The following is a 26,811-nucleotide window of genomic DNA, read 5'->3' as shown; positions in this document are numbered from 1 at the left end:
GTATGTACATGTTGTTTAGATATGCATACGTGTGAAATGCATGCATGTGTATGTATGTGTGCTTGTATGTATACATATATAATTTCATGCAAATCTACCTGGTGTGAGTGTGTGTGTGTGTGTTTGTGTGTGTGTGTGTTTGTGTGAAGGTTTGGGTTCTACTCTGCATTCTTTATGTATGTTATCATTTACTTTTGTTTGTTCGAATTTTATTGTAAAACTTGAAAACTAATAAAAATATTGTTAAAAAAAAAAATCTTTAAAATCAAGGATGCACACCTTTGTGCCATGTGCAAGCCACAAACGGTCATCGAGATATGCTCTAGACACACACACACACACACACACACACACACACACACACACACACACACAGACGCTTTTTGCTTTTATAGATAGATGTCGGAAAGATTAGAGGGAGTAAAAGACAATGAGGAACCGAGCCTCGGTTAAAGAATAAAGCATCACCAGGCAGCTTGGGGAGGCCGGGCCCTGCAGGTCTGAACCAGGGACCTTTGGGGGTCCTCAGTCACACACTGAGCCATCAAAGGCTCTCTTCACACATGTAGCAGTGTGATCACTGTGCATATCTCTGAGCCTGACCACAGAGCATGTGCACATCACAGAGTGGAGTCAGAGTTCAAAGGAGGTTCAAACTCCTGCCCTCTTGCCCTCACCACCACAGAGTGCCCTGCTTCTACCATGTGTCACCTCCCAGACATCAATGAAACACAGCAAAACAAAAGGGTGAAACACACGACTGGGGCTGGTTACCTGCTGAGCAGCTGGAATCTGTTCCAGGCATTGAAGTTCTTCAGAGAAACTGATTTCTTAGTCTGTTCTGAAGCCAGTGTGGTAATGTATGTTACTGAGCATCAGATATTTGCATCAGTCATCTGGGAGCATGAGAATGGCTTAGTACAATTTTCTGTTAGCAGGTGTTAGCATGCTAACATGCTAAATGAAAATGGTGGGTTTAGTAAACATTACTTCTGAACATGAACATGTTAATACTTCCATGATGAGCATGTTAGCATGCTAACACCTGCTAACAAAAATCATACAACTGATTGTACAAACTGTTGCAGATATTGGGGAATGCACAGAAACATATATAGCTGCTGGTCTTTTTAACTCGATGGGGTCTTGGGCTATTTTGTCCATTTCTGAATCCTTTTCATGTCTTTTTGTGTCTTTGTTAGTCATTTGTGTCTTTTTTGGTCATTTGTGTCTTTTTTGTCTTTTTGGTCATTTTGTGTCCTCTGTTTTTTTGGTCTTCCTGTCTTCTCATTTTGTCTTTTATGGCCATTTTGCGTCTTCTTTATGGTCATTTTGTGTCTTTTTTTTTGTCATTCTGTGTCTTTTTTTTTGTCATTCTGTGTCTTTTTTTAGTCCTTTTGTGTCTTTTTTGTCATTTTGTGTCTTTTTTTGGTCATTTTGTGTCTTGTTTAGTCCTTTAGTCCAACATAAAATGTGATTTTGAATCTTTTTTTTACTTTCAAAACACTATCATGCTCAATAAAGAATTTTAAATGTTGCAAATGTGAACAAAGGTTGCAAATATAACACATAAGAGGGTTCCATCCAGTTCTATCATTTCATACTAAATATATTTGAGCTTGTCTCCAGTTTTACTTGGTATATCATCATCAAACTGAAACTGGCCTCATGGAGTTTACAGCCAGAACTTTAGAGGTAAATTTACAGTAGGGCTCCACGCTGCTTTGTTTTCTAGTCTGGATGTGATGAAGAAGTCTGGATTTGGAGTTTTTGGAGACTCCAGAGGGTTAAACTACATGCAGTGCAAATGTAAAAGAAAACTACATATTTTCAGTGGTTGCACTGGAGGACAAATACAACCGAAAACCAAATATAATCCAACACAAAACAGCTTGGACACTGATATCACTTTAATTTCTCTGTGAGAACAGGTTGTACAGTGTCAATTTCTCCTCACAGAGATGCTGACTTTCCCCCCGTCTGGAGGTTAGACACCCAATACTGGTGTTTCCAGGATGTATTCTCCAGCCAGTCTTAGAGCTCAGGCCTTGGGCAGAATATGATTGAACGCAATAATAACTCAAACCCCTGCATGCTGGATCACAGGATGCACGGAGGAAGGATTTGTAAGACGGCCATATTATACCACTGTTGGGTGACTCATTAGGCTGTGATACACAGGGCAACTTCTGAAGCTGTTTGAAAGGCAACCCGGGCAAAGATCCCTCCCAGCAGCTGGGCATTCATTGCCTGTGTGGAGATAAATTGTACTTTTTGTAGTTTGCACTTTGTCTTAACTCCATTTCTGGTATTTTAAGAGCCTTAATACGTACAAAGCTAATCTTTCATGTGCTACATGAGACACTAATTCATGGAATGTGTCCAGTCCAGTGTCACCAGCTTTGATGCTATTAGCATGGATTCAAACACAGACAGAAGACCATGTGTCAGATTGAGATCAAACATCCAGCTGCTGCTGTTTTGAGACAATGTCAGAGAGAGATGATGGACTAAAAGAGCGCCAGAATGAGGAACCGAGCCTCATTTAACCCATTTAGGCCTAGAACGGCTGTAAAAAGTGCCTGTAAAACTTCTGGGCGATTTTAAAATAAGCCCCTAAAACCTGAAGTTTTCTGTAAATTCAACAGAAGTGTCAACTCTTCCTACTAAATAATAGATTTTTCAGCCTCTGTAGCAGATAGAAATGAAATTCAAAAAGTATTTGAGAGCTTCAAGCTGTTATATCTGAGCTCCCTCCACTATAGTCGTCTTCAGCCATGATTTCAGTTCTGGAAAAGTCCCATGATGCATTGCGACACTCCCACATGTATTCTCATTTTGTGTCTTTCTTTAGTCATATTGTGTCTTTTTTGGTAATTTAGTGGGGTTTTTTTTGTCATTTTGTGTCTTTTTTTGGTCATTGGTGTCTTTTTGTGTTTTTTTTTGTCATTTTGTGTCTGTTTTGGGTCATTTTGTGTCTTTTTTTGTCATTTTGTGTCTTTTTGTGTCTCTTTTAGTCATTTTGTGTCTTTTTTTGGTCATTTTGTGTCTTTTTTGGTCATTTTGTGGGGTTTTTTGGTCATTTTGTCTTTTTTTGGTCTTTTTCTGTCTTTTTTAAGTCATTTTGTGTCTTTTTTGTCATTTTGTGTCTTTTTTGGGTCATATTCTGTCTTTTTGTGTCTTTTTTTGGTCATTTTGTGTCTTTTTTTGGTCATTTTGTGTCTTTTTTTAGTAATTTTGTGTCTTTTTTGGTCATTTTGTGTCTTTTTTTGGTCGTTTTGTGTCTTTTTTAGTCCTTTAGTCCAACATAAAATGTGATTTTGAATCTTTTTTAAACTTTCAAAACACTATCATGCTCAATAAAGAATTGTAAATGTTGCAAATATATCATATAAGAGGGTTCCATCCAGTTCTATCATTCTATACTAAATACAGATTTCAAAGTTCTGGAAAAGTCCCATGTTGCATTGCGACACTCCCACATGTATTCTGATGCATTTCATTGGCCAAGATGCATTTCATTGGCCCGCCTTAAATGGGTTAAAGAATAAAGCATCACCAGGCAGTTTGGGGAGGCCGGGCCCTGCAGGTCTGAACCAGGGACCTTTGGGGGTCCTCAGTCACACACTGAGCCATCAAAGGCTCTCTTCACACATGTAGCAGTGTGATCGCTGTGCATATCTCTGAGCCTGACCACAGAGCATGTGCACATCACAGAGTGGAGTCAGAGTTCAAAGGAGGTTCAAACTCCTGCCCTCTTGCCCTCACCACCACAGAGTGCCCTGCTTCTACCATGTGTCACCTCCCAGACATCAATGAAACACAGCAAAACAAAAGGGTGAACCACACGACTGGGGCTGGTTACCTGCTGAGCAACAACATCAATACACTCCCAATGCAGCAGGACCTGCAACCATGGATTCTATTTTTAGATTCTAGAGATTTTCCTTTTGAAATCCATGTTTCTAGTAGGTCCTTTAATATCCTACTATCGGTGTTGTGATTAATTTTTTTGTAATATTTGGGGAAATCACAATGGGCACTGTTCCTTAAGCATTGATGATGTTTTACTAAGGTTTATTGGGCACTGTAGCCCACAAAATACCAGATATTAAATATTCAGTTTGTATCTATACAATTTTACAAAAACAACCTCCATTTTGTAACTTTTTTTTGAGGTTTTTATCATATTACATGACTGTAATAAGGTGATGCATCCTCTGAATGCTCTTGAGCAGGGGTCTCAAACTCAAATTACCTGGGGGCCGCTGGAGGCAGTATCAAAATGACCAAAAAAAGACACAAAATGACTAAAAAAGACACAAAATTAGCAAAAAAGACACAAAATGTCTATAAAAATACTAAATTACTTTAAAAAAAAGACACAAAATGACCAAAAAAGACACAAAATGACTGAAAAAAACTAAATTACTTAAAAAAGACACAGTTATTTAAAAAAAAGACACAAAAAAGACAAAAAATTATTAAAAAAGACATTTAGATGGAGCTTCCTCAGTTTCTGCTTTGTTTATAATAGCATGGGTGTTTCTATGTTTTAATGATTAATTGATTAGAGGGCAGAGGGCCGCTTTTAAAATTGCCATGTCCCTTTTTTCTTTCATAAAAATAGCCTAACTTATTATTTCACCCCTTTCCAACAAGATGTCATGACATCGTTAGTGGCAGTAGACGCCTTAGATCTGATAGTTACAGCCTCCCAAAGAAGAAAACAGCCAAAAAGTCGCCAAGGGGTTAAAGTTCTACTTCTCTTAATAAAGTTTCTTGAATTCAGTGCTTCCTTGAGAGTGTGCCTGTGTGGTCGCTAAACTTCAAAGGGAGTCCTCAAATATATACCTGTAATTGTAATTAGCATACATGGTTCATTTTGAGCTTCCTGAATTAAAAATTGACTCTGGGCTATGCAAATCAAGGTGTCCTGAAACAATCCACACAGCAAAGAGAACTTATGGTGGTAGTTAGACAAAAGCTAAATATCAGAGTTTGGGAGCACTTCTCTCCTGGTACATCTGGTTAATTAATTATGACTGCTCTTTGAATTAAATCAATTAGTTACACAGTTTTCTTTAATTCTGGCAGACATGGGGCTGAAAAGTTTTGAGAAGACTAAGAGAAGTTACAGTCCTCCAGAATTTAACATAAGTCAGTTAAGCTTAAAAGCTTTGTTACTTTTAAAACTTTAGATAATCCACTAGAGTTTAACTTATTTGCATTTAAACAGTGGGTGCACTTTTTATTTATTCATAAATATTTATGTCAATCTGTAGCTTCCCAGTTGTGTTCGGTAGGTAATCAAATAGGAACTTCAAATGTATTTCTATATTTCCATATTTCTGTTTTATTTCCATTTGTACTTAGCTATATTTACTTAAGACTTATTGCAATTGTATTTATATTGTTGTTGTATATTTCGTATAACAATTTTTTATCTTTAATGATATACATACTTTTTAATATTTCTAATAAAGCAGCAACTGCAACAAAAACAGTAAAAGTAGTGATGTGCCAATGAAGCCTCATGAACCTTTGCCTTTATTTTCTGACTCCACTAGATGGCGCTCTCTGTTCAACAAAGGGCTGAAAACACACTCAAAACAATTGCTGGAGCCTTTTTTTTAATCCAAGGGCACCATCTAGTGGGATCAAAAAATAAAGAAAACGGTTCATGAGGCTTCATTGGCACATCACTAAGTAAAAGTATTCCTGATTCTGAAATCCAAATATTATAATTTTGGTTGAAGTATGTATGTTTTCACTTAAAAATGCTACTTTTTCAAACTTTTCTTTATTGGGTTTTTTTCTTTCGTTCACATACAAAAATAAAGAATGTACATGTTCATTTATGCTTAAAATCAACACGAAAGAGCAGAATGATAGTAGAAAAATAAAAGCAATAAAAAGAAACCCCAAAAAACAAAAACAAAACAAAAAACAAACAAACAAAACAAAAACAAAACAAAAAACAAACAAACAAAACAAAAACCTAGGTGGAGTCAAATTAAATATCAAAACAAAAATAAGGTTTACAAATAAAATAGATTTAAATATTAATAATACAACTCGGAGGATGTCAGGTTTTCCAAAATGTACATTTGTTAATTTTTCACTGGGTTATATTTAGTATGATGATCCATAAATGGCTGCCATATTGTGTAAAAGGTATCTATCTTACCTCTCAGGGTGAATTTTATTAAAATTAACAAAACAATTTATGTATTGTGACTTTTGGATCCAAACTAATTTATGTATTGTGACTTTTGGATCCAAACTCGTGCTAGCGTCCACAGCTTACTGTGATAACCTCCATCATGCTTTTTGCTAAGGCTCATTTTTTTACACTTTGCCAGAACTTTCTCTCTCTTCAGGTTCATCAGGTCCAAATAGAGGTTTTGGATTGGAGTTCAATTCAATCGCAGATCTACCCTTTTAGTCATGGAAGTGTTAGAAATAGCTTGATGGAGTTCTCAACTACAGAGCAGATAGCTTTTAACTTTCCATTTCATTTGCTGATTTGGGAAACCTGAGTGTCAAATGCAAAAATTGCCTCAGTAATGTAGAAAATCAGCTGAAAGCTCCTGTCCTCAGTAGCAAGCCTTTCATTCTGAGCTGATTTATAACTCACAGATCCATGGTGTCTGTCACTGAACAGCCTCTGAACCTCTCAGGCTCATTATAGACTGCCACTGGGTTAAGAAAAAAGAAATCTCCTTACTCATATACTATAAATAACCTGTTACAGCTGAAGTCAGACTGTAGATATTGACTTTCTGATGATGTTTCTCTTTCTATTTAATCTGCATGTATCAGTTGTAAATTGATAAAGCGTACTGTTGTTCCACATCATTTCTGGAGACATGACCAGTTCCTCTGAGAAATAGTAAATGAGTCTCATCTCCAGCTCGTACCCTGAGTGAATTTATATTCAGCTGTCCGGATGAAAACAAACTCATGTCTCCATCTGAAGTTGTATCTCCGTCCACTTCATCAGTGAGGAAAACTGATTTGTTTTTGTGATTTTTTTTTGTTATATTTCAACCAAAAAAACAGAGCCATTCATAACAAAAACCTGTATTTCAAAGGTTGTTTTCTAAATGACACATGGTAATTAGAACAATGAAATGAAAAAGTAAATAAAAATCTTAGAAGTCTTAGAAGCCAAAAAGGGCTGGAAACCAGACTTGCTCCTGTCAACAAATCTGGTCACTCTCCCATTAACCCATTTAGGCCTAAAATGCCTGGAAAAAAAGTTTTTCTGGAAATTCAACAGAAGTGTCAACACTTCCTACTAAATATTATATTTTTTAGCCTCTGTAGCAGATAGAAATGAAATTCAAAAAGTACTTGAGAGCTTATAGCTGTTATATCTGAGCTCCCTCCACTATAGTCGTCTTCCGCCATGATTTCAGTTCTGGAAAAGTCCCATGATGCATTGCGACACTCCCACATGTATTCTCATTTTGTGTCATTTTGTGACATTTTTAGTCTTTTTGTGTCTTTTTTTGGTCATTTTGTCTCTTTTTTTGGTGATGATTTCAAAATTCTGGAAAAGTCCCATGTTGCATTGCGACACTGCCACATGTATTCTGATGCATTTCATTGGCCAAAAGACCGAAAACAGGTGAAAAAAACTATAATTTACTACAAATCTACGTATCCGCTTTCCCGGCTTTAATGGTAGAATAACGCAACAAAACCATTAAAACCTCGGTTATAATAGTAGAAACGCGGTGATGCTTTCCCAGCTTAAATGGGTTAAGACTGACTTCCTGACTCAGGCCAAGTTGTCAAACAAGGTAGCACTGATCAACTGGTATTACGTTGACTAACTAGTGATGTGCCAATGAAGCCTCATGAACCATTTTCTTTATTTTCTGACTCCACTAGATGGAGCTCTCTGATCAACAAAGGGCTGAAAACACACTTAATTACCATTTATTTAGCCTTTTTCAATAAACCAAGGGTGCCATCTAGTCATCTCAGAAAATGAAGAAAATGGTTCATGAGGCTTCATTGGCACATCACTAGTTGGTAAAGATACTTATATGGTGTTGGGGGCGGAGCTTGGACAAGGAAGCTCCAGTGTGTCACCGAGATATGATTTTAGACACACTTTAAAAATTCTGAACACAGAAATGGAGAAAAACTGATTTATGGTGTAACTCCTCATGAACAGTTATGTTTGTTTGTTTACACATTTCACACAACAGCAGCTAGGACACACATTTAGATTTTCATCAGCAATCTCTAAAAAAAATTAATAGATTTTCTGCTGGAAGAATGAAGATGGTTTTGAGTGAAGCATCAGGCCTGATGCAGCTGCTGACAGTTTGATTTAATCAACTAAAGCTGCTCTTCTGCTTGACAGCAAACATTAAGGCAATTTTTCTGTTTATTTAATTTGTCCCCACTGATGGTGTGAAGTGTGTTCTTGGCTCACACCCTCACTGACATGTCCAAGTCTTGATGAATTGAGACTTAGGCACACCCTGTCATTTTAATATTCACATTCAATGCTAACACAGTGATTAACCTATAAATCACTGGCATTCAATGAAGGAACTGGTGGTTTATTAGCACCAACATTGCTTTAAGTGCTTTTTTTGTCCTGTTATTTTTTTGTTTGCGAGGTATTTTCGAGATAAGCAGCTTCTGTAATGCTCAGCATAGGAAATAGCTGATTTATAGTCATTCAGCTGCTGACTTGTTAAGGCATTGTGTGTATTTGTGCCTGCTGTGGATAATTTGTTGGAAACCTGTGGCTTAAACATACATTAAGAAATTCATTACTCAGGTGGGGATCAGCATTGTAAAGCAGCTAAAACTCCATTGGCCAACACACACAGCATATCAATACACACACACACACACACACACACACACACACACACACACACACATTCTTGTACTTCTATCTTTGTGAGGACCCTCATTGGAACAGTGAATTCCCTTACAAGGTTATAATAGTTTGGGATTTTTTATTAGTTTTAGTTTTAATTTTGCTGTGTATTTTTGTTTTCAAATTCAGTTAGTTTTAATGAGTTTAATGAGTGAGTTTGCTAGTTTGAGTTTATTTTTTTGAAATGCTTAGTTTTAGTTTAGTTTTTATTAGTTTTAGTGTTAGTTTTAGTGTTTTTGTAATGGGGTATTTGTTGGGTGGGAGATTAAAAGAGGTCACAGTAAATTTTGCCTTTATTTCCTTTGTCTTATCCATCTTCATTATGTATGAAAAAAGTTGACAAAGACAAAAATGAAGGACATTTCACTATAATTTTAGTTAGTTTTGTAACCACACAATACAGTTCCAGTTAATTATCATTATCATGTAACCTTTGCGGCTGTGGCTCAGCTGGTAGAGTTGGTTGGTCCCCAACCGAAGGGTTGGCGGTTCGATCCCTGACCGTCACGTCCTACATGTCGAAGTATCCTTGAGCAAGATACTGAACCCCAAATTGCTCCCGATAATGCGTTCATCGGTGTGTGAATGACTTCCCGATGGTGGCAGGTGTCACTGTTTAGGGTAGCCTCTGCCACCAGTATGAATGTGTTGGTGAAAGGGTGAATGAGCACGGTCTGTAGTGTAAAGCGCTTTGAGTGGTCGCAAAGCGCTATATAAGTGCCGGTCCATTTACCATTTAACCCTTTAACCCAATTTGATGCATCAACAAAAGTAAAAAACACCTCGACCAAGTGTAGAAACATGATTTTACTTTTTTTTTGCAGAGATTTTTCTAATTTTGCAGTGTGCATTCAACATTCTTAATGCAATCTTTTGTGTTTAATGTTTATTGTGTGATTTATGTGGGTTTTTGTGTGGGTTTTTTTGTAATTTTTGTGTTTTTATGTGTTTTTTGTCATTTTTGTGAGGTTTTTGTATTTTTTGTGTGTTTTATGTGTTTTTATATGTGTTTTCTTGTAATTTGCTGTGTTTTTTTACGTGTGTTTTTTGTATTTTTTGTGTTTTTATGTGTGCATTTTGTATTTACAGAACGTATTTAAAGAAGTGAGGACCGGCTGAAATGTCCTCACTTTGCAAAAATGTCCTCACTCTGTTGGTTAAAAACGTGTTCTGGTCCTCACTACGTAGGAAGTACAAGAACACACACACACACACACACACATATACACAATATGCCAAATAGCTCTCACACACAAATATCATCTCTCTGAATCAGCAGCATTCATTTCTGCATCAGTGCTGTGAAAAGTTAAGCATTACATATTGGAAAGCCTGAGGCACTATTTTATATGATGACTGTATACTCCCATCTTTAATATAATATCTACCTTATTACTGCTTCTCAGGAGGAGATAATGCTTCATGACCCTGTGAGCGAGCAAATATTGATAACAGATTCAAGAAGTACAGTGTATTAAATTACGCAGAAGAAAGGCATAAACGAGACATTTCCCCTCGCGTGGAAAAACCTGGATTTTTGTGGAGATACAAGGTTTCCTCGCCGGAGTGACGTTACTTTCCGCTGCTTCTTGAATCCCCTCACAGCAAAGCCTGGAGGTGACGCACATTCAGATGACACTGAACCCCTCACCCTTATTAAACACCTATTAAACAGACGTCTTAAAGGGGGGAAACCCTCAGGGCATACGTGAGTAATCCATTACAAGTAATGGAATTTGAACAAATCCACAGCTTAAGGCGCTTTGTGAAAGACGATTTCTGCAGCTTCGAAAACAGAAAAGCAAAGGTTATCCGATCTGTGCAGGTATGTTTTGCTGAATATGCATGCTTGTTTTGCAGCAATGAAACCTGAAACTGCACATGCACCCCACCAGGGATTTGGCCAGCACAAAAGTTTCTTATTGTTGGCTGCTATAGGCACCTCTGCTACGGAGCAGATGGGTCTCAATGAGCCTCTTGTTTATGGGCGTCTTAGTAATAGATGAAGAATGAGATTTTGACATCAATGCAAACAAGTACAAAACAACAGCAGGGTAATGTGTCGTACAGTCTCACATGGAAAACAGCTTGGGAAGCTAACTAAAGCCTCATTAAAGAGATGAAGCAAGTCGAAGCTACGATCAGATGTCTTTAAGGTCACACATACACACATATATACACATACAGGTGTTTTCAGTCACTCTAGCTAGTTATTAGATCTATAGTACGATTGATGAGGACCTAGACCAGGGATGGGCAACTTAAATGCTGGAGGGGGCCACAATTTTTCATGGACACTACCACAGGGCCACATATAGGACCGTGCACTTCACCAGATATGATGAAACTGCAATTTTAAATATGTTTACAGTGCAGTAACTTAGCTAGTGGGACCCTGTAACGTCTCCCGGACTTCAGGAGCTCCAATTGGTTGGTTAGGGGGTGGGAGAGATCTGCTGTCATTTTCCTGGCCTTCCTCATTGTCCTCTCTGTGTACATTTCTGTTAGTGACTTTTGGGGTCATCCCACTATTTTGCTTGCCCTCGACCCAATTTTGTTTAGTTTGGTTTTACATTTACAACTTAAGTAACCGAACCAGACAGGAAGATGGAAGGTGAGCACACTCTCTACATGTGTGGTGTACACCAATTCTAAAATCTTCTGGCTGCTTAGTGTTTGAAAGATCCAATTAATGCCCCAAATAATGATTTTCAGTCTCAATTAATCTGTTGACTGTTGTTTTAGTGAATACCCTTTGCTGAATATGCTAATTTGTTAACAGGTTGAGTCTCTGTGAACAAGACATTTAAAGTGACCAAAAGTTATCACTAACTTTCTTGAGCTGAAATTACAATGTGAGCTGATCTAAGACACAAACACACAGTGCGTGGTGGTGAATAACGTACTGCCAATGTCATGTGTAGTGGCAAAAAACGAGCCAGGTTCAAGATCTTTGCATGTCAACACAGTATTTTTGTTCCGAGCCAAGATTGCATACGTCATACGCCAAAGTATGGAAACTGTTTTGTAGGTCTTGATCTACGATGGACTGCATCACACGGGCATTTGATAAGTTACATGCAGCTCGGCTCGTTGGTCTAGGGGTATGATTCTCGCTTCGGGTGCGAGAGGTCCCGGGTTCAAATCCCGGACGAGCCCAAAGCTTGTCCCATGTTGTCTATTTAAGAGAACAAAAAGGGAGGAACTATAGTTTGGCAAATGATTTACTGCTGGAAACTTGTATAGTGGCAAAAGATCGTTGCATATCAACGTGGTATGTTTGTTCCGAGCCAAGATTGCATAAGTCACACACAGAACAATGGAAATTATTTGGCAGGTCTTGATCTACGATGGACTGTATCGCGTGCAAATCAGACAAGATAAAACAAAACTAGCTTGACTTGTTGGTCTAGGGTATGATTCTCGCTTAGAGTGCGAGAGGTCCTGGGTTCAAATCCCACTACAAGAGTAGTTATTTTAACGCAAACCCTGATCTTTTTCCTAACCTTAACCAAGTAGTTACAGAAACCTAGTGAAGTGACAATGAAGCCTCATGAACCATTTGCTTTATTTTTTGATCCCACTAGATGCTTTGCTTTTCATGAAAAATCTCTAGCAATCTAATGTGCTATCAGAAAATCAAGAAAATGGTTCATGAGGCTTCGTTGTCACTTCACTACCTAAACCTAACAACGGCGTTAACCATGTGGTTAGAAAGTGATTGTGTGATACAACGGTCATATTTCGTGAGATCATACGAACTGTTTGAGATGACATGTTGGTAATATTGGTAACTGTTAATATTAGTTCCTGGATTGGTGTATAAATAAATAAAAAATGCACCAAGCCTCATTAACTTGTTTTTTTTTGTAGTTACTCCTCACCTCTGGTTCAACTGGATTCAAAGCACCACAACCATTCTCCACAGTGCAAACACATTCTGCTCTGCCTGCAATTGATTTCTGTCTTTTTTCACAACATAAGTAAATGCACCTTGTGAACGAGATAAACACTGCAGCAACTCTGTATAATTATTCCACTTTGTAGAGCATCTCCATCTCATAACAAGGCAGACCTTTGCTGATCACATCAGCAGGAAATCAAACACCACCGTAGTCAAGCAAATTGTTTAAACGAGTTGATTTGTATTGGAAACAAGTAAAGTTCTCTCACCCCACGGCCAGATTTATTCTTCCCTTGTTTTAATTAAGTAAATGAAGATTTTAAGACTGAACAGGAGACTAATTACTACACTTGATTAAATGGCTTGAGTGGAAGTGTCCTTGGGATGTCTGGGGTGGACACGCTGTCATTAACCCTATAGAGCAGGGGTCTCCAATTCAAATTACTTGGAGGACGATAGAGGCAGTATCAAAATGACCAAAAGAAGACACAAAATGGCACAAAAAAAGACACAAAATGAGAGAAAAAAAGACACAAAATGACAGAAAAAAACTAAATTACTTTAAAAAGACACAAAATGAACAAGAAAGACACAGAATTGCCAAAGAAGACACCAAATTATTTTAAAAAGCCACAAAATTACAAAAAAGACACAAAATTACCAAAAAATACACAAAATTACAAAAAAAAGACACAAAATTATTTTTAAAAGACACAAAATTACCAAAAGAAGACACAGAATTACTAAAAAGACAGAAAATTATTTTTAAAAAGACAGAAAATTATTTAAAAAAAGTCAGAAAATTATTAAAACAGACACAAAATGACCAAAAAATATATAAAATTACAAAAAGACACAAGATTACCAATGTAGGGGTATCTGCTTCAGATACACATTGCCTCCAGCAGGGGTACCAAAATATTTAGAGGTAAAGCTAATTTAGATCAATTTTGCTATCAGAAATTGACTAAATTTATATTTAATACTTTAAATGAATTAAAGTTACTCAGGGGCACCACCTATTCACTTAGGAATAGGAAAAGATAGCAAATCATAGTTAATCAGTCTCATAAAGTTAACAAATTATCAATTTGGAACATTGATTATTAATTATGAATATAATTATAATCGAATTACCTTATTAATATTTAGTAACGGTTGAAGGAATTTTGAGTTCTTCTCATAGCAGAGGTTTAGCAAATCATTCATTCATGTGCAACATTAAAGGGAGAAGCATATTAATCCAAAAACATATTTATTCTAAATAAAACAAAGCAAACAGAACACACAATAACTAATCTAAAAGACTATTTACAGTGGAAATGTGAGTGAGGAAAAAATGTGTAACAAAATGGCTACCGAAAGGCGGTCATTTAAATAAATCAAAATGGCGGAAGCCCTTTTGTTCTTGAAGAACAATAGACCATGCGGTCTTGAAGGTCTATGTGTTGTTGGAAGCCAGATTAAAAGTATATTTCATGTGGATTAGTGTGTGAGCAAATCAAATGAGTTATAGTTAGTTTACATGTACAACTTGAGATATGTAGAGCAACATTAATCATACAACTTCAAGTGATCTAACTACACAAAATATCCCAACAAATATACTTAAACACACAACAGATCACACCATTGATTAAAGCTTAACAAACTTGTTCTTGCTTACTAACTGCCCAGTACTGTACCACAGAGTCCAGAGTTGAAAGGGAAAGCAGAAATCCTTTTGGAGAAGAATCTGGTTCCTGGTTGGGTTTTGGTGGTTGTAGCGCTGGTTGCTGTTGGCTCCAGAAGCTTGGTGAGGGTCTCTGTGATTATGTCCAGTATAGATCACAGGCAGGAAACTTAGAGGCGTGGTGGTGGGCCCACTTGGTTTGGGTTTTCACCGGCCTTCCCTTAGAGCTGGAGACAGAGGGAAGATGTCTGATCTTCCTCCTGGAAGATCAGACCAGGACAGCAGGCATGCTGTTCCTCAGGGAGTTGAGAAGAGAAGAGCCAGAAGGGGTGGCTGCAGGACACTTTTGTGTCTCAACCTGGAAGTTGTATTTCCTGTTGGTATCAGCCAATGAGATGCCTTTAGGTATCTCCAGATACCTGTGGGGGAGGGGGTCGTTTGTCTTTGTTTGGAGGGGGACAAAGAACGACCTCCATCTTGAAGCATGGAGAGAATTTGTTGACAATAATAATCACTGCATTCAGTCTTTAATCCAAATGAATCTTCTGGAGTAGCTGTGAGCCCTACACCAAAAAAGACAAAAAATTACCCAAAAAATACACAAAATGACCTAAAAAATACACAAAATTACTAAAAAAAGACACAATTACCAAAAAAAGTGATAAAAGTGACCTTCCACACACAACACGGTAAAGTGGCATTCATATAAAACTCACATTAAACTTTCATATCAAGGTGGGGGCCACAAAATATCGTCACGAGGGCCACAATTGGCCCGCGGGCCGTGAGTTTGAGACCCATGCTGTAGTGTATATGGCAAACACAAGTCAGCAAACGCTACAAACTACAATCATGGACATTACCAGTGGTTGGACTACAGAGGAGAATTCAACGTGTCTGACATCTACCACACAGAAAGTGAACATTGTTAGTTGTATTTCATGTCTGACTAGCTCCCTGTAGCTCTCTCTTGCTTTGCCCTGTTTTTTTCTCTACATCTTCTCCTTCTCCTCTCCTCCGTGGCAGGTTTTTAATTTGACTACAGCCTGAGCCAAACGCTCTGCTTTTCTGCCTGTAATCTCAAGGAAAAGCTAATAAGGCTTTAGCTCTTCCACGTATCTCTCTCTCTCTCTCTCTCTTTCTGTCTTGTATGGCTCTGTTTTTTTTTAAACATCCATAAAGTTCATATTACAGCTAAATAAGACATCCACATCAGTGAGGTGAAAGTACACGCCACACCAGCTCCCACTTCACTTCCTGCTATCAATTTCAGAGCAATTAAGGCCTGCAAAGGGTTTTAATTTCAGATGGGAAATTGAATTCTGTCAAGATATGATCTGCATTAGGATGCATTTCAGAGCCTAACACCATGCATACGTGTATGTGTGAGTGTGACGCGATATATAATATAAGGATTATTTTATCACAGTTTGACAGGATGGATCAATATAGAGATACTGGAATATATTAATTGATAATGGCGTCTTAATAAGAAAGCATAACTCTGAGAGGACTGACATCATTATTAAAAAGCTTTGAAACAGCAGAGCATATGGAGGAGACAGCAGATGTTTGAATTTTAATATCTAACCACACACTAGACGCTACATTTCCTTTGCTCCGGAGCAACACACCTGCCATCACATTATTGTCTCCCCTAGCAACGCTGGAGAAGACTCATCACAACAGCTAGGACTTGTTTTTTTCAAATTTCAAATTTTGGAAATCTCAAAGTATGGTGTTTTTTGTTATTTCTGAAAAAGCCACCCTACTACATGTATCAAAAGACATCAATAAGCACATTTTGAAAGTATCCAGGCGTATAAAATGTTTATGACTTTTTCACGAAAAAATTCGAAATGCTATAGTATGACTTTTTCTTCAAATTTAAAATTTCAAAATATGGTGTTTTTTTGTTATTTCTGCAAAAGTTACCCTACTACATGTAACAGCAAACTATAATAAGCACATTTTGAAAGTATCCTGGCGTTTAAAACGTTTATGATTTTTTTCACGAAAAATTTTTAAATGCTGTAGTATGACTTTTTTCTTCAAATTTGGACATACTAAAATATGGTGTCTTTTTGTTATTTCTGGAAAAGCCACCCTACTGCGTGTATCCAAAGACTTTAATTAGACCATTTTGAGTGTACTGGGCATTTAAAATTTCTATTACTTTTTTTATGAAAATTTTTGACATGCTATAGCATGACTTTTTTTTAAAAATAAATATGTGACATAGTTACATGAAGGACTTAATGAATGAAAACGTGATAAATGAGTGACGTTGTCATTTTAATAAACAGTTAACAGGTATCAACTAACGAGTTAAAGTAGAAATTCAATAATTTGGACTATGTTGGCAAAAAAAAACAGCAATAAAAGTTGGTTACAGTATTTTAAACTCCATGTCATGACTCATAAGAAGAAAGTACAGAGAGCTGGAAGTTAATGTGATGCTTTAGCTTTCTTCAGTGTTCTGCTGGCAGCAGCATGCATTCTGAATAAGCTGAGAGCCTTTTGGGGGAGACCAGAAAAAGACTGTTACAAAAGTACAACCTGAGGGACACATAAAGCAAGGGGAAGTTTAGCTGGAATCCTCTGACTCATACTAGAGTGTTTTTAGATATAATGGTCTGCACAATTTTGGTGAGGCTATTAAACATTTAGATCAGAATCCATGATAACACCAAGATTACTACCTCAGTTTTCTCCCTTTCAGAGACAGAAAACATGAGGCTCTGAGTGTTTCTTTGGAACTGGACATGAGTCTAATTACTTGTTAGGTGTGGACGATTGTCGCAGTGAACACTGAAAACACTTCATTGATTTCATGCTCATGGTCAATTTCAGTTTTGTGAAAGTGTCTTCTGCCGGGGCTGACATTTTGGCTGACACATCTATCATGGCAGGACTCGAGAGAGGGATTCTGTCCGCTGACCAGAGTAGACGGATGATCATTAACACACAGCGTGGTTCTTCTATTTTGGACAGCACACGCACTCACAACTGGTTGACCCAAAGCCATTAATATATGCAAATCTGATTAGGTAGTGATTAATCATACTAAATGTACCAATTATAGCTGTGTCACTGAAGTCAGCTGGCTACTCCAGTCTAGTGAGCAGGATTATTGTGGGATTCAGACTGAGTTACCTGAGTCATGGAGTGAGTGCAGAGGTGAAATAGACCATTGCAAACGATCATATTCTGTTCTTTAGACCCAGTGTTAAATGTTTGCTTCATTACATCAATTTGTCACTGACCCTCATACTTTTGAGCAGATTGAAGCTACCACATCCCTCAATTTCCGAAAAGGCCCTTTGACTGCTGGAAGTGGTTGACTATGGGTTCTCATTCAGTCATTGTATAAATCATAACAAAATCCAATTACATTTCCAATTATGACAGCCTTTTCCTTTTTCTGCAGCTATAAAAATAATATTAATGTTGAATAAAAGAAGTGGACGTAGCCTCAGGGTGTCTGAAAAGTGAAGCCAATGTGCAAGTGCCTTGAACCTGCATAATTTTAATGTCCGGCAGTGGGCAAATACACAAAAGTAAAAGAAAGGCAGATTGCATAGAGGTATATGAGAAAATTACCCTACTTCCTACTTGATTTATTACCTCGGTAATCATTTTCCTGTTGGCTTTAAGGTCTCAATCACTACTTTCAAGTCTTCTTCAACACACCATGAAGTTTATTTTGAAACTTTTGGTCCCATTTAGGGTAAATTTGATGAAAAAGGTGGGCACAATTTTGCTCGTGGCCATCTTGTGATTGACAATCAGAACAGAAAAACAGATAGAGGTAGGCAAAGTACTCTGTACTGTACATTTTAATAGTCATGGACTTGTTTTGGCAGTTTTCTGTTCTTTAATTATAACATTCTGGCTGCCTGAAAATGTCTCGTTCGCTGTTCGGCTGGATTAAAAGCTACTCTAAGGAGTCAGCTGTCTATTATTACCGATGATCTCAATTAACATCACAGTCAATATGAATTAAGCCTGCAGCTTGCCAACCAAGCTAGCTAGCTAGCAATATTCTTAGCTGGTAACCTAGCTTTTATGATGTTAATAATGCTTTGTTTGCAAAGTGTCCTTGGATTCTCACTCAGATCCACCCCTCGCTCCTCCACATCTTCACTCTTTCATCCAAATACGGTCACCTCTAGCTCCCAAAAATCAAGATGGCAACGGCCAAAGCACTAGTGATGTGCCAATGAAGCCTCATGAACCATTTTCTTTATTTTCTGACTTCACTAGATGGAGCTCTCTGTTCAACAAAGAGCTGAAAACATCACTACCTGTAGGTGCCTTGCTTAAGTTTTGACAGTCCTTGGATTCAAAGTTGCAACCCTCCTCCAGGCTATAGGCCACAGCCTAAATGCAGTGGGCCCATACAGGGATTGAACCAGCGACACTGGTCAGGAAATTAATAAAATGGTTTATGAGGCTTCATTGGCACATCACTACAAAACGCCAAACTCCTTTTAGTTCCTTAGAGGAACTTTAAAGTTGCACTAGCTTACATATTTTATGATAACAGCATTCTGATAATATTATAATATGATTGTTTTCAAGTCTCTCTAAAGCTGAACTAACTATTTAAAAGAAGCACGTTTCAAGTCCATTTTTTTTGTCCCAACCAACTCTTGAATAAATGTGGGTGTTCAGCTTGTACATGTTCGACTTTGTTCACCAGCTAGTTGCCAACCTTTCCTGTCTGTAGTTTGGCCCTTTCTATCTGTAAAAGGTTGCTGACACAGTATTGTTGCAGTTCCCACTGCTTGCTATTAGACATCTTTAACAGTCATCGATGACTTAATACAGCTTTAACTGATGACTCATCGCCCCTCGTTGGTTCTTTTGTAGACAGTCAACTGTTAGTGACATTATAATGGGAACCTGTCCGAATGCATCACCTTAATTCCCATTGATTCCCATCCAACACACATTCATTCCTATTGATCGACCTGCATCTCCTGTTTATTCCCAATCATTCCCATTCTTTCCAAGCCACTTACACTCTGTATTCACAGCATGACGGCAGCAGCCCTGACATTTGGTTAAATCCCCAATAAACACCTTTTAGTTGTGTGTATGTCCATGTATGTGTGTGTGTGTGTGTGTGTGTGATCGTCCACAATCATCATCAGAATTCTGGAGGTCCACATTGTTGTCCCCAGTTGCCCTCTGCCTCTCCCGAAATCCAGACAAATGGTAAATATAACCTTTAGTGGCCCAGACATGCTCACACACAGCCACACATACAGACACATGAAGAGAGTCAAAAATGTTTCCAAAAATGAGTGCTCAAACTTTCTTTCCGTGGCTCTGCTATATTAATTTCTAGACCTGCTGGCCATGTTTAATGCATCAGGCATCAGATTAGCCTGGTGGTTAGGGAGACAGTCCCATAATTAGACAGTAGCAGGTTTGATCCCTTATGTGTGGGGATATAATAATGACTGAAGTTTTGACAAATGTGGGCTCAAACTTTGAATCATTGCTCGTCATCTGTTAAACATATCTCCGAGAAGATATTCATATCCAGACTTTGTGTATATCACCATTATATAATGTGGTCCTTGTGAATAAATGGTTGTGAAGGAGATGCCAAAGTATCTGAAAATCTAAGGGTGTTAAGAGAATTTATGAAGATAAAGAGTTTGTATAGATGTATTTTGCATTTTGCTGAGAATAACATGAAATGTCCTTTTAAAAACTTGCTCAGACTCTGGATCTACTGGTGGTTTCAAGGTCCAACACGGACAAAAACGAGACAACTGTGCCCCTATGTTGCTTAAGGTTCACTGAGTTCTGCTGTTTTTAGTGGTGAAGTGACAACGAAGCCTCATAAAGCATTTTCTTTGTTTTTTTGTAAATGGTAAATGGACCTCAAATCGACCACTCAAAGCGCTTTAAACTACAGACTGCGCTCATTCACCCATTCACACACATTCATATTGGTGGCAGAGGCTACCCTAAACAGTGCTACCTGCCACCATTGGGAATTCATTCACACACCGATGAACGCAGCATCGGGAGCAATTTGGGGTTTAGTATCTTGCTCAAGGATACTTTGACATGTAGGCTGCGATGGTCAGGGATCGAACCACCAACTCTCCGATTGGTGGGCAACCCGCTCTACCAACTGAGCCACAGTCGCCCCAAAATCTCAAACCTGGCTCAATTTTTGCCACAACACGTGATGTTGGTGGTACATTATTGGCCAACTTCCAGAACCAATAGCTGTACCCTGTTTGTTCTCTTACACAGAGAGCACAGGACAAGCTTCGGGCTCGTCCGGGATTTGAACCCGGGACCTCTCGCACCCTAAGCGAGAATCATACCCCTAGACCAACGAGCCGATGTTTTTGTTGCCACTAGATGGCGCTCTTGTCTCAAAAAAAAGGTTCTAGCAATGATAACTGTAGTTATGTGCCAATGAAGCCTCATGAACCATTTTCTTTATTTTAGATGGAGCTCTCTGATCAACAAAGGGCTGAAAACACAATTGATTACCATTGCTAGAGCCTTTTTCAATGAACCAAGGGCGCTACCTAGTGGGCTCAGATAATAAAGAAAATGCTTCATGAGGCTTCATTGTCACTTCACTAGTTTTAAGTAGGGATGTGCCAATGAAGCCTCATGAACCATTTGCTTTATGTTTTGAGCCCACTAGATGGTGCCCTTGGTTCATTGAAAAAGGCTCTAGCAATGGGAATCAAGTGTGTTTTCAGCCCTTTGTTGATCAGAGAGCTCCATCTAGTGGAGTCAGAAAATAAAGCAAATGGTTCATGAGGCTTCATTGGCACATCACTAGTTTTAAGCCTATAGTTCTTTACATTTTGGACAACTAGCAATATTAAAACCGTGCAGAAGTATCTATTACAAGTTCCTGTTTGAGATGTACCAATGGACGTACAGAAGACTATCACTGGAAAAGTTAAATGCTGGAGTAAACTTTAAAAGATTATGATGATATCATGCAGGTTCTTGAGCTGTTGAGTTTTTTTTCTATGATTTCTAAGAAGATTTACATGTTTATTCATGATGGACATCAGAGACAAAGATAACCTCATAAAATGGAAGCTACACTGACCTTTTTTTGACTTGGAGCAAGCTCACAGGATTCCTCATCAAAAAACTGTGATAGGCCCTTTAGCCCAAAATCCTGCAAAGTCCAAGATGCTTTTAAGTCACATGGCAAATGACTTTGAAATTGCAGCATCTCTGTGGAAACGCTGGCTTTGAAGCCCTTTGTAACTGACGGAGATGGGCTGCACATTTAAAATGTATTTTTCATGGTTCTTGATCTGCTGCTCTTTGATACCAATGGACAGCCCATTAGACAGGCCGATGACAGGTTGGTTTGACTGTAGAAGGTAATTTCCAATTTCCTTCCATCTCTTTATAGAACAGAGAAGAGGGAAGTGAAAGAGACATCCAGACGCCCTCCCCCGCGTTCTTCTCATTCTCTACCTCTTGCTTGACCTCATGGTATATTGTCAAGAGCTATTTCCTGACGCTCTTTATAGACCAGAGATGTCAAGCAGTGAAACATGAGCAAAACTCTTCATTTATTATCTACCCTATAGATGGAAGAGTATATTGATATTTTGGTGTAAGACTGCTGTTGAATTAATAATGTGTATCTGTGACAATGGAAGCTCTTCACCTTTATATTTTGGGTACATTATTGTGGTTCTTAACCCATTTAGGCCTAAAACGGCCGTAAAAATGCCTGTAAAAAATGCCTGTAAAACCTCTGGGCGATTTTAAAATAACCCCCTAAAACTGGAAATTTAACAGAAGTGTCGACACTTTCTACTAAATAATAGATTTTTCAGCCTCTGTAGCAGATTAAATTAAATTCAAAAAGTATTTGAGAGCTTTTACCTGTTATTTCTGAGCTCCTTCCGCTATGGTTTTCTTCTGCCATGATTTAAAAGTTCTGGAAAACTCCCATGTTGCATTGCGACACTCCCACATGTATTCTCATTTTGTGTCTTTTTTGGTCATTTTGTGTCTTCTTTTTGTCATTCTGTGTCTTTTTGTGTCTTTTTTGGTCATTTTGTGTCTTTTTTTAGTCATTTTTGTCTTTTTCTTAGTCATGTTGTGTCTTTTTTACATAGGTACATAAACCCTACCTGCAAACTGTTGCACTCTTGCCTTTTGTCGTTTCGTAATTAATTCAATATTTACGACTTTAATCTCGTAATTACATTTTTTTCCCTAAATGTGGCCCTAATACTCCATTGTAGTTTACCTAACTTTTTGTATCAATCTTTATTTGTAAGGAAATATGAACTATGGTTACAACTTTTGTACATTTTTTTTCCATTTTTCAAAAGAGCATAAGTTGGTTTAGGACACATTTTGTGGAAACAGCGTCTAAGCTCTGAGCTCTTGGGTCGAGGTAAAGTCAACTTCCATTTGAAAAGTGGATACTAGATATTAGCTTCACTTATCAATTTTAGTGCTGGTTCCTGACTTTTTAACACCTGCTGACACCACTCAGCAGGAGTCAGGCTGGTATTTCAGTATAAAATTCTAATATTTCCATCCAGTGATCTAATGTTTATATAGATGGTTTCAGACATTTTCTGAGGCTTCTGAAATATATATTACCATCAATATCAGCATCAGTCTAAAATATTAGTGTGTTCACAGATTCTAAAGTAATAAAACACTCAAAGCTTGACCCAGAATAAAATGACAAGAACTTAATTATATGTCGTCAAAACCAGCTGCATTTTGAAGTTTTTCTTTGTGATCCAAAGCATTTATATAATTAATAATAATTCATATAAAGAATGAATGAAAAGTATACTCAACACATTTTTTTTGACTTATTAAATCATTGTCAAGGCCATCAAGACTCTGTGGGAGGCTGATTGATTCAGTCCTTTTATATTCACTTTCTAGTTCAAGTAGCTTTTGTAACATTGCCACTATTGTCAGATCCCAAAGAGCACTTGAGATAAAGGACATCAACAAACTAGAGATTTGTGTATTGGTGGACTTTTTAATAACTCGAAAAGTACACTTGTATAAGTTAAAACAACTTTGACAATGAAATGAAGTTGTTTTATATTTTTAGCATCATCTGATTGTTCACCTCTTCCTTACAAGGGGACATGATAATAAGGTCCCAACGAGCCCAATTATGTGAAAAATAAGACTCAAACTACACTTACACTGCATTGTTTAGGTTTTTACTTACTTACTTCTGGAAAAGTCCCATGTTGCATTGCGACACTCCCACATGTATTCTGATGCATTTCATTGGCCAAGAGACAGGAAATAGGTGGAAAAAACTACAAATACTACAAAACGACGTATCCGCTTTCCCGGCTTTAATGGTAGAATAACGCAACAGCGCCCCCAGGTTTAATGGTAGAAATGCGGTAATGCTTTCCCGCCTTAAATGGGTTAATTGCCTGAAGGCCAAAATTTAGGTTGTCCAACACATTTGTTAATGTCCAAACATCTAAAAACGAATGAGATTACCATCAGCCTTAGTTTAACTCTCGGTTTAATGTTCATTTTCATTAGCATTGTCATTGTGAGCATGTTAGCATTAGCATTTACTGTTGCTGTACAGAGCCACTAGCATGGCTCTATTTTGGTTCAATTAGTTATACTGGTGGTGTGGCTATGTGTCTGTTTGTCCATCACTTTGGTGCTCATTTAAACATCTTCACAAGGAGTCTATTGAAGAAATAGCCATACAAGTCACTGGCCTACAGACATTCATGTTTCTACTGGGAAAACATGATAAAAAAAATCTAATAACCATCAGCCAGCAGCTGAGTACTCAGTTGTACTTTATGTTTGGATTTGCAAAAGGTAGCATGTTACTAAGATTATTAGGTAAACTGCTCATTAACGCAAAAATCTGACTAGACAGTCACATGGCAGCAATTAGTAGTGATGTGAATGACCAATAAAATACACAAAATTACTAAAAAAAGACCCAAAATTATTTTAAAAAAGACACAAAATTACTAAAAAAGACACAAAATTATTAAAAAAAAAGACAAAATGACCAAAAAAAAACAGAGTTACCAAAAAAAGACACAAAATTACCAAAAAAGACACAAAATGATTTAAAAAAGACACAAAATTACCAAAAAAGACACAAAATTATTTAAAAAAGACACAAAATTACCAAAAAAATACACAAAATTACTAAAAAAGACAAAAAAATATTTTAAAAAAGACAGAAAATTATTTTAGGACACAAGATTACCAAAAAAATAATTAAAGGGACCTTCCACGCACAACACAGTAAAGTGCCATTCATATAAAACTCACATTAAACTTTCATATCAAGATGGGGGCCACAAAATGTCGTCACAAGGGCCTCAATTGGCCCGCAGGCCGCAAGTTTGAGACCCATGACTTAAACTGTATATAAAATCAACAGTGCTTTCATGTCAGACACAGACTCATCCTCCCACTCCAGAGTCCCAGACCTCTGCTGCTACAAACCATTATATGAGAGTACACTGAGCTCCTGTATGCTCCACATCCCTGACATCAATCACTGCTGCTGCAGCCTTACATGGTGATTCACAGGAAACCTTGCACAAGAGGAAAGGAAGAAGTCTGATTGCTCTTTCTCCCCTCTTCTACTCTCTCTTCTTCTCATCTCAGTAACTCTAAAACATTGGAAATAGATACAAAATGAAAGAAAAAAACTAAATTACTTAAAAAAGACACAAAATGACCAAAAAAAATACACAAAATGACCCAAAAAGACACAAAATTACCAAAAAAAATATGCAAAATTATTTTAAAAAAGACACAGAATTACTAAAAAATACACAAAATTACTAACAAAGACACAAAATTATTTAAACAAAGACACAAAATTATGAAAAAAGACACAAAAATACACAAAATTACTAAAAAAGACAAAATTATTTTTAAAAAAGACACAAAATTATGAAAAAGACACAAAATGACAAAAAAAGACAGAATTACCAAAAAAGACACAAACTTATTAAATAAAAAGACAAAATTTTGAAAAAAGACACAAAATTACCAAAAAAAGAAACAAAATTACCAAAAAGACACAAAATGACCATTAATACACCGAATTACCAAAAAAGACACAGAATTACCAAAAAAAAAGACACAAAATCATTTAAAAAAGACACAAAATTACCAAAAAAGACACAAAATTACCAAAAAAAGTAATTAAAGGGACCTTCCACACACAACACGGTAAAGTGCCATTCATATAAAACTCACATTAAACTTTCATATCAATCTTTCCCCCCTCTTCCACTCTCTCTTCTTCTCATTTCAGTAACTCTAAAACATTGAAAAGAACATTCCTCCCCTTGTCATTTTCTCTCATTCCATTCTCTCCGTCCCCAAACTACCACTCCACTACCAGCCTGATCTCTCCCTCTTTTCTTCCTCCTCATTGTCTCCTCATCTCCTCACCCCCGGGGTCTCCTGCTCTCAGCTCAAAGGCCAAAATATTTGCAGAGAAGAAGCGGAGGCACAACAATGTGCAGCGGCTCCCTGCAGCATACATAACGGCATCAGCTGGAAGTCAAGAGCAGGAGAGAGAAAAAGAAGGAAAAAGAAAAAGGTAAGGAAGAAGACGCAGCATCATTGGAGAGCCCTCGGAGGATGCACAAACTATATCTCACACCTCAACACGAGTGAAGGAGGAGAAACCCCCTGTAGGAGCCAGCAGCATAAACTTTATCACTTTGATATAAAGCAGGGTGAAGGGAAAGAGAAGAAACTTGGCAGCCTTCCTCGCCATTAGTGTGAGGCGAGGAAGAGAGGCAGGCACATGTATTCCAGCCATGCAACAACAATAACACAAAGTTTTTGATTATTCTGAGAGGCAGAGTCAGCCAGAGACAAAGGAAACAATGGCTTTAAACCCCTTGAAGCTTTCACAGCAGAACATATCTGTTTCACCAGGTCTTTTATTCCAGTCTGGAGGCTCCAGAACTCTTTTTGTAAATGCAAAACTCTGTGAAACTGGTGATAATTGAGCTTTCTTCTAATGCAAATTAAGTTGTACCAAGAATTTTTTTGGGGAAGTAATTTGAGAATGTTTAAAGTCATTGATCCTGGGGCCAGCTACATTTCAAACTTTACGCAACAGGGACATTTAAGTGTTTTTAGAAAGTCTGGCTTAAAGTTTCTCTATGAGAGATTGATGTAAAACATAATTAGTTTTAAAAAAAAATAACAAAATTGACTTAATTTTCCCCATGAAATGTGAAAATTACTTAAACCAGGGGTCTCAAACTCAAATTACCTGGGGGCCGCTGGAGG

At 37.5% G+C, this 26,811-nt stretch overlaps 2 non-coding genes across 2 annotated transcripts; one reads left to right on the top strand and one right to left on the bottom strand.

The window, feature by feature from the left end:
- The first annotated feature begins 12,001 nt into the window (after nt 1-12,001).
- Nucleotides 12,002-12,073, top strand: trnap-cgg (transfer RNA proline (anticodon CGG)). Its single transcript has one exon. It is a non-coding gene; the product is annotated as a tRNA-Pro (tRNA).
- Nucleotides 12,074-20,791: 8,718 nt separating this feature from the next.
- Nucleotides 20,792-20,863, bottom strand: trnap-agg (transfer RNA proline (anticodon AGG)). The gene has a single exon. It is a non-coding gene; the product is annotated as a tRNA-Pro (tRNA).
- Between the last annotated feature and the right edge of the window lie 5,948 nt (nt 20,864-26,811).

The sequence above is a fragment of the Centropristis striata genome, chromosome 12, assembly GCF_030273125.1.
Source record: "Centropristis striata isolate RG_2023a ecotype Rhode Island chromosome 12, C.striata_1.0, whole genome shotgun sequence".
Classification (NCBI taxonomy): domain Eukaryota; kingdom Metazoa; phylum Chordata; class Actinopteri; order Perciformes; family Serranidae; genus Centropristis; species Centropristis striata.
The sequence above is the reverse complement of the archived record's forward strand: the minus strand, read 5'-3'. Positions and strand labels throughout refer to the sequence as shown.